Source organism: Podarcis liolepis, assembly GCF_965112155.1.
Source record: "Podarcis liolepis genome assembly, chromosome: 4".
NCBI classification, from domain to species: Eukaryota; Metazoa; Chordata; class Lepidosauria; order Squamata; family Lacertidae; genus Podarcis; species Podarcis liolepis.
In genome coordinates this window covers 58,098,483-58,108,490 of record NC_139558.1, presented here as the reverse complement: position 1 = coordinate 58,108,490, position 10,008 = coordinate 58,098,483, and positions in this window count along the sequence as shown.

Genomic DNA, 10,008 nt, shown 5'->3' with positions numbered 1-10,008 from the left:
CAGCTGAAGCTGAAATTAACATAATTGCTTTTTGCTACTTCTGTTAACCTCCTCAAAAGGTCTCCGGATATAAACACTCTGAACGCAAGACTCATCTGAGCAGGTGTCAGACATTAAGTGCCCCCTTAACTCCCATCACCATCCTGATTAATGACTTTCTCACACAGAGAGTCATTCAAGCATAGAGAGGGTGGTATTCCACCTGGTCTAGAGCTCCCACTGAGTTGCTGTTAAGACACATCCTTTTGCAACTGAGCAGCAATTTCCATAAAGCATGATGAAGACTTGAAGGGCTAGAAGAGGTGAGGAAATTGCTACCTAGCCTGTACACATTGGTCAAGCGCAGCTTGCTCACTAAATTATTCTGCCATTTCTTTCCAACAATCAGAATGAATTAATGGAAATTTAAAGTGGAAAAACATAGCGCATGGAAAACACCTCGCTTCTCAGCGCATACATTCTCTTTTCAGTTCAGTATGATGCTGGGGAAACCCAGGAGAGAAGATGATGAAAGGGCAAATTGCTGAGCAATCTTATCATGTCTTTTCCTCCCACAGGTACTTGGTTGTCTTCATTGTTTTTCTGCTTTAGTCTCAGATTATTTTTGCTGGAAAAGGCAAGCAATGGATGCCTGTGTAACAATAATGAAAACAGCAGCAGCACGCTTCACATATGGGACTAATGAGCAGACTGCAAATCAGTGTGCATGAATTCAAGATGTCAAAGACGCTGTATCATTTTTGTGCCCATGGAAACAAGGTTGGAAATTATTCTCTGGCCTCTCAAAGGTAAATGGAAGTTGGTTCAAACTGGGATCTCCACGTATAACTTTGAAATGGAAGAACATTCAAATTAAACACTAGGGATAGATGAATCTGTCAGTTTGGGTTTATCTCAATTTTGCATTTTTCCTATCTTAAGTTTAGTTCCCCACATCTTCTACATCAGTTTGCAGCATTTCATTTCTTTTAAATGAACATTTTGTGGATGTTTTGCCTAATATATATAGTTTTGCAAACAATTATATGATATAATGCATTTTTGCATGCTATTTTGTCTGGTATATGTTATTTTATGCACACCTTCCATGGATATAGTTTTGGAGAGCGGCATTGTGAAATTCAGAGGACTGCAAATTTGAAGGATAGCTGTGTTTTGATTCACATCCTGTTTGGGAAATGTGAATTAGGTACGTTCACATTAAAATATGAACAGCACCAAATTTCTCCCGCTAAACACACACTCTTTTTGCTTTTAAAAAGGCATGTTAAGAATCTTACCAAACCTGTCCCTACCACAGCTGTTCACCTAAACCCAGCAATATTTCAATAGTTCTTTTCTGAGATGCCACCCAGGTATGCCTGAGACCTTGAAACTGTTCAGACGGTAATCCATATCAAGATGACACTGATCAAAAACCCTCCCTAATTGCAATCTACAGTTGTGCTCTTTGCTTATACCATATTATGAGTCATTGGGATCCTGCTGGGATCTGACAATGGAGAGGTATGGCTGCTGTATTATTTTCATTTGGTTTTGACATAAGGTTCTTAAAATGTTTTTATGTGCCTGTTTCATTATGCACATTTAATAAGGTTGTGCACCACTATGGGCTCCACTGAGAGGAAGAGCAGTATATTAATATGATATAATATATGAAAGGACACTCCTGCCTCCAAATTGCACCTCCAGTAAAAAAAGAATAGTCGTGAGAAATGTAGACAGATGCACATAATGTAAATTAGGTAAGTAGCAGAATCTTGATTTTATTGGTGCAGTGTTTGAGATTATCAGCACTTCTGGCCATTTAGTGTTTGAGATTATCAGCAATTCTGGCCATTTATACACAAATGTGTATAAATTTCATCAGCAAGACTTATTATATTTTTGGTAGAAAAATATCAAACAAATCATGTGATACTTTGATGTTATGTACTCACAACATACTGCCTACACACCCTATCTCTTCTGTTTGAATTTTTACTCCAAAACATTTTTCTGCGTACATATTTTCACTTCAGATTTATTGTGAACATAGGCTTCATCATGCGAGCATAAGCCTTAGAAACAGCTGAAGCATCTCTTCTTCGAGATGATGGTAAAAGTCTCACTTGTCTAATTTAATGGATTGGAGCACTTCTGTGGAAGTGATGTTGTAAAAATATTCATTAACATTGATGGAGAGTGTTACCCAGAGCAGGAAAACTCTGGTGTAAAACTAGAGGATGCAGAGCAAAGAATGCTTGCCAGGAAAAGGGGGTCAAAAACCTCAGTGAAATTCAGCTGTTTTACAACAAGGTGCTGCCACATAGACACTGCCAAGTCAGGGGCAATTGTGATTGATTCCTGATTGCAGACTGAGCTATTTTGACAGTACTAAACCAAGAAGGTTGTGTGAGTCATAATCTAGATGATGCTTAAAGTACCCTCTTTTTTTGTCTTCTGCTGTGTCTTGAGTGGCACCTAGAGCCAGCAAGTGAGTGGGCAAGACACCATGTGCTTTGGAACATTCTGACAACCCTGCAAGGAAAAATATAAAGGTGATGGGTTTACATTATCTTGGAAAGTTTGGGGGGAGAGGGCAGTGTAAGATGACAGATGAAAAAGTGGACAGGGCTCCTCCACTTATAACAGCACAGAACAAAAATTAAGTGGTTGGCAATGCACATTTATTGTGTTTTTTAAATATATATTAATTATATATATACTTTTAATATATATACTTGGAAAATCAACACAGGTGATCAGAAAGGCCCAACAGAGACTCCATTTCCTCAGCGTCTTGCGAAAGAATAATGTTAAACAACAATTGATGAACTCCTTTTACCGGTCCACAATAGAAAGTGCCCTTTCATATTGTATTAGAGTGTGGTATGCTGGCCTGACAGCCATGGACAGAAAGTCTCTACAGAGGGTGGAGAATACAGCACAGAATATCATGGGCTGTCTCTTGAGTCTGCTAGATGACATCGCAAGGGATCGTTGCCTTAGGAGAGCGAGAAAAATTATCAGGGATGACTCACACCCTGGCCATCACCTCTTTAATCTTCTACCCTAGGGCAGGAGATACAGAAGTATAATCAGCTGTACCAATAGGCTAAAAAATAGCTTCTATCTGTGGGCTGTTAGGCTGTTGAATGGAAAATAACACAGCAAAATTGACTTGCGAGGTGGTGTGTTGTTCAATAAGAGATTGAGTGTTTTTTTTGGGGGGGGGAGGCTCGTGTAATTTTGTTGTACACAGGTTGTACAATGACAATTAAGGTATTCTTATTATCCTTCTTATTATTTTGATTTCTTAATAAAATCCCAGACAATGTTATGGGTTGTGATCAGCCCATTTTTGGAACTTGCTCTTAAAACACGTTTGATGGCAAAAGTATGCCATTCTGGGACCGTATGCTCATTCAATGAGCCAATGCTTCAGTAATGTTCTGACTTTGGACTGTTAAAATGTGCTCCAGACCCCTCCAATCCATGAATCCAGCAAATGTTAGAATTTAATCAAGACTTCTAATTTGTGGAATGGCTAGGCTAGCCTCCTGGTGAGGTGATGAGCCATTAAGGGGCATTAAGGGACTTGGTGCAAGATAGCAAACAGGTAGGGGGCACCTTTCTCAATAGAGAAACCCAGTGTTTGAAGCAAAGGTAGCAGTGATGTGCGCTAGAAGCAAAGCAAGTCTACTCACCTTTTCTGGTGGGCAGTGTTACAGTCAGGCATTGGGGCCCCTGCAGTGATCCAGCGGGAGTGGAGATTGGCGGCCCCCCCCTTGTTGACATCTGGGCCACATCTCTGGTGCTGGGCGGGGAACAGGGTGACCCCGCTGACCAATCAGCACCAGCAATAGGTGTGGCTGTGGTTTTCGCCTGCCTTGTAGCAATCATCACCATTTTGTGAGGTTATGCATTGGGTAAGCCTTTGTTTGGATCAAGAGGAGTTTGTAGCGTCCGCCTGCCCCTCCTCATTAAGGGTATCCTGTTAATGGGATCCGGGAGTGTGGATTCTGCCTGATGCCCGGATGTGGGCTAGGGCCATGGCATGACCCCAACAGGGACCCCTCAGGGTGCCCCATTTGATGTACCTAAGTCATAGTGCTCCCCCTACTGGTGGTTTACCCTTAGATAAACTCCCTGCAGATGGACAGGAGTCAAGATATAGCCTGGCTTCACTATTCCGGTAGGGTGTCATTGCGGTGGCCCCCCAGGACACGTGCTGCACACCCCCTATGCGTTGGGTGCCACGCCCCCACAGACTGCACGCTACGCCCCCAGAATGTGCGCCACGCCCTCGCGGGTGGTGTACCACACCCCTGGTGTTATGTACTGAAGTTCTCACCCTGAGCCAGCAGGGGGATACTGTAGATAGTTATGCAAATGAAGGATCGAAAGGGACGTTCAGTGATTGGATAGTTTTAGAAAATTGTTACAGTCACATTGTACTGGAGCTCTATATAAGCAGGCTGACTGAACCCTTCAGTTCAGTTCTGTCCTGGCCTGTGAATAAACAAGAGCTGTTTGAAGGATCGCTGTGTCATCTGATATGTTCACCCACAACTTAACACCTGGGATGCGTGTCACACCCCTGCGGGCAGTGTTCCATGCCCCCGGGATATGTGCCATGCCCCCAGGGGCACCAGCCACGCCACTGCCTGCTCTCTGCCCCTGGTAGTGGAGCATGCAGCTTTGCCACTGACTACAACTCCCATTGTCCCTGACTATAGGCCATGTTGGCTGGGGCTGATGGGAATTGCAGGCCAGCAATATCTGAAGGGTACCACATTGTTGACCCCTGTGGTAGGATTAGACTTTAAGCAGCAGCAACAAAGTTTGCTGGTCACTGTTTAACTATAGTTCACAGTGACATTTTTGGGGAAGATCTGAAAATTGAGTGTTAACAGTGGAGAATGTAATTAAACAGGTTAAATGAAGCAAGATCTCATTTCATCAAATATTCACTATGAGTTCAGGGTGAATTATAAAACCACATTTTACATAACTTTGAAAGCCTTTACTTTGCTATCTCTCAGACAGATGTACTATGTGGAAAGAGGAATGCAAAGAAGAGTATCTGAGACACTAGGGATATTATGCCTGTTGTAGGTTTTATTTTGCTTCAAGGGAAATGGTTAGGCTGGCTATTTCTTCCAAAAATTACCAATGCAGCAAGTTAATGGGTTCATTCAGCTGCAAGCAGTGGTTTTGCATTATGCCTTACAGGAAGATTGAATAGGTTTTATTTTTCCCCTAGAAGTTTTGATTGATTTATAAAACATGCCCAAAAATTTTAAATGTACTCCAGTTTTACTCAGTCATCTACTTAGGGTTCTTAGGGTTGACCTTTCTTAAAAAATGAATCATTAAAAAGTTAATAGGCACAAGGTTTCATATAAAACATACACAGAACTACGGAAAGAAGGAATATGAGAACCACCTGTCATAAGGCTTCCTAAGCTATGATCTAAGGAGGTATATCTAGTATAGGTAGTTTTTAGGTTGTAATTATAATTATAGCTGTTCAAATGCATTATTCTGCAGCAACCTTGGAAGTAGGGATTCACAACACATTCACAGCACAAGGGTTTAATGTGGTCCCTTCTCTAAGTTTGCGCAGGGCAGAGCAGCAAGGACAGGGTCAGGAAAAGAATATTGGAGTGGAGACCAGTTGGCCACCTTTGTGTAGTAATCTGTACATGTACAGATGTGTAGGGATTATGGCAGGAGTACGGATACTTTTTCATTCCAAGTGTCACATTTCCTTCAGGGCAATTTTCTGGGGGCCACATGACAGAGGTGTATAAGGCCAGAGGCAAAAGTGAGCAGAACAATAAGTGTGAATTGTACTTTTGCGCTGTAGGCTAGATTCTTCCCTGCCACACATTTCTCTCCACCCTCCAAGCAAGAAACATTGTCAGCACTCAAGGGAGATGTTTGAGGGTAGGGAAGTTCTTACTTTAAAGAATGTTGTTATTGGTCTAAATATCCTATTAGCCTAAGGAAGGAAAGAAAGGAGGTAAATTGCCATGAGCTTTCCCACTGGGAGGTCAAGTTTTGCTGTTGTCTCCAAGTGTTAAATTACCCATTTTTAAAGGAACAAACTCAAATGGGAGACTCTGTGTAAATTTTGTGAATAAGATAATTTTTTTGAAGTAAGGAATCTTGATAAAATTTATATTTAATGACACTCATACTGGTCATGGGTTAGGTCTAACACTTGTGCAATGTGAGTGTCCCCCCCCTCCAAAATCTGCTTCAGAATGGCATGAGGTTGTGGAGGTCTGCACACTGAGAGGAATTCACACAATTTGAGCAAGCAGTACTACTTTTCTGCTTTATGTTAGACATATTTGGATCCCATCCAATGTTTTCCTATCTTATGAAAATAAAATTAAAACGCAACTGCTCTATTCCTTATTTTATATATTATAGATAATGGAATGGCTGTTGATAGTCTTTCATTCATTATTGATTTTTTTATTGGTTTAGACCTTGTGGAGAATTATTACAAATCAGATATTCGATCTCATAAACCTTTTAGGAGCACGGAAATGGTTTCTTCTGTAAACAGTTTAGTACATTAATGTATTTCTCTGTTGACACTGGCTTTTGAACTAGTTTCCCTGGGAAATTTGTTAAAAGGCTATGGGTTAATTGAAACTATCTCTTTTCCTCATGTATAATTTAGATTCTGTTTTCAGCATAATGGCAATGATGTATGCAAAGTTAATTGTTGACTATTTATAATTGTTCAGGCCTGAAAGGATATTTCATTATTAAAATATGGTAATGTTTTTGCATGATTTGTATTTATGTTTGCAATATATCTATGATTACTAATATTTGCTCTGACACATCAGTTTTTTATGTGTCAGCCTAGTCTCTGACCCATGCCTAGTCTCTGACCCCTTCCTGCCCATCCTTTCCCTTTGTTGTAATAGTGAGTTTGCTTCTTCCAAATATTAGCTTGGCTGCATTGGTAATCACTTTATTCATCTGCATTCAAGTCAATTCAGTATTTGTTTAACAAAAAACTGACCATTGACTGGTTGAGTCTTCTCTTTCTGTAGCCTCCTTCAGGCAGGCAGCCTGAATTCCCAAGAGCCAAAAGTCAGGCGGGAAGAGAAGCACTCATGCAAGTCAATGGTCATTGCATCAGTTCCATTTCACACCTTCCAAGTGTGTTTTACTCAAAGCATTTAGAAAGCTCCTCACAATTCACAACTCTGACAACACAGGTTGCCAATGCTTCCAAATGTGCCCCCTTCTGCACTTTACATTTAAAGCAGAATATAACTGTCATGGGTTCCCCAAATCGTCCTGGGAAACATTGTTAATGGTACTGGGAGTTGTTAGGAGACTCCTATTTCCCCCCACAGGGCTACCTAGGAAGATTGTAGATCACCACTTGCCTATCATGGAAAGTTACCAGCTGGTAGGTGAATGGTTATAATAAAATTTAATTTTGGATACCAAAACGTTGGGAGCTAAGCAAGTTTTCGTCTACTTATATAACATCATGAATGGCTATCAGTCAAATATAAAATACCTTGATGCTGCTAATGATGCTAACATGATTATTAACATTCATGAAGAGAATCCTTGAAAAACACATGGTTTTCAAAGGTTTGGTCAAATAAACCTATTCATCAAGTTGTATCACTGTGAAGATAGCTTTCATTTTATAGGCAAGATAATTATAATAAGTTGACACGTAAGAACAGCTTTTTAGCCAAGCTGCTCGAAAGTGACTTCTGCTGTGAAATATATTTAAGATAACCCTAAATTAATTTGAGCCAGCTTCTGTGAGACTCTTGGCAGATTTCATGTGTGATACTTCACACTGAGCCACTGCTAATATTATGATTATTTTATATAGCTCTCTGGAGATGTGTTTAATGATGACTCCACAATAAATTTTTCAGATAGTTGTGTGAGGAATGTGAAATTATATAGATATGCAGTTTCTTGAGCATGCATTTGATATTGGAAGGCTACTTCAGAATTTAGAACTTTACAATCCTGGCATCATTTACTTCAGATAATGCCTGGCTTAATTCACCATTTCATTTTGCAGGAATGTTGGGAAAGTATCTACAAAACTAAAATATCTCACTGCATATGCTTATTATTTATGTGCAAAAATATGCATGATGAAACTGGATGATATGCCTGTATCTTTCTGACCTTCTCTGCAGCTGCCCAGGAAGAACACAAAAATCTAGCTACAATTTTACTTCATCTACATGTCACTTTTCACCAAATTTCACATTAGGGTGTGTTGTCTCCATCTTGTGAATAGACTGCAACTTTGTATTTTGAACTTTCGAGCTTTCAATGTAACATTTTGTAACCACTGTAACCGCAAGACAACAAGCTTTTTTCACATGGTGTGTTTGTTTCTATACTTAAAACATTTGGAGACTATAATACGTGAATGTGTGACATGTGTTCCCCATATGATCCAACCCAGACCATGAGCTCATCATCTGAGGCCTTTCTTCATGTTCCCTATCCATGAGAGGTCCAGAAGGTGGCAACACAAGAATGGGTCATTTCTGCAGTGGCTTCCTGCTTTTGGCATGCTTTCCCTAGGCAAAAACTCCTCTATTACTGGTTCTTTGGCCTTCAACTATCTGTGGCCTTTTAGAAGTGGGTAGGATGCATAAAACACAATGAACATAATAAAGTCTGGCAAACAAAAGATAGTACTTTACTCAGAAGCAAATGACAATGAAGGTATAGTAGACATCCAGATACTGACAACTATTGGGCAGGCTGCTTAGCCTTTACTGATACAGAAGGACCACAAATGAGAGTTACTGATGATAATTTGGTATGGAACATGTATACACTGGTACCTCAGTTTTCGAATGCCTCCGTAGTTGAACATTTCAGAACTTGAACGCCCCAAACCTAGAAGTAAATGCCTCTGTTTTCAAACATGCCTTGGAAGTCAAACGGGAAACGTGGCTTCCGTTTTGAGATTTCTGCTTTCAGTTTCTGATTTTTGAATGTTTTAGAACTTGAACGGACTTCCAGAACAGATTATGTTCGAAAACTGACATACCATTGTATATTTTAGGCATGTGGCAATGATGGATGAGGCAACGGAATCCCCAAAGAATGTTAGTATTGGCATTTTTTTTCCTGGTTGTGTGCACATGTGTGCACATACATGCAGACATGACCTGTTTAAATGCTTTTAATCTTGAACTCTGCTTTCCAGAGCCATATGCTTCACCAATATATATCTATGTCACGATGATGGGGTATTGTAGCAAAAAGAATGGCAATGGAAAAATGAACTTATTACCTCTGGTGAATTAATTACATATCTCTTCAGAGCCTTTTCAGGGGGAGGCAGTACTTCCAAGGAATCTCTTCTTTTACCACCCTTCTATCTTTTCCAGACACAATCTGATATTCAAAATGGCTGTGCACAGGGGTCTGGAGTATTAAAGTGGGAGCCTGACATAATGAAAATCTTGCACTAGTATGCAAGTGAAATGGCAAAGGGAAATTGGAGGAGCCCATGTGTACTAGAAAATATTAACTCTCAAATGTTTTATTAGTGTTAGCATGCCATTTAACGAGCCTGGGAAATAAAATGAATTCCTAATTTATACTATTCAGCATTGCACAATCTCTGGCAGCCTTATTGATTTAACACCAAAATTTATCATGCAAACTTCCAATGTCATTTCCAGGAAAAATTGAAAATCCTAATGAGTTCTGTTCCACTACTTCAGAGTAAGTTACTTCAGCAGCCCAATCTTACTGATGAATATTTTTATCAGTGTGCTTTTCTAGGAGGGATCATCAAAGCCTAAATAAGTACTGCTGAAAATATAAGCAGAGGGGGGATATTTTAGTAACATTGTTTATTCTATAGAAAAATCATAGCAAATAAACCAGTTCTTTAAGAAAATACCCCCCCCCCAGTTTTTAAGACCTTGGGTAGGTTCCGAGAGTATGCAGGACAGATGCTGACTTTTCATATTTTTAATAGGC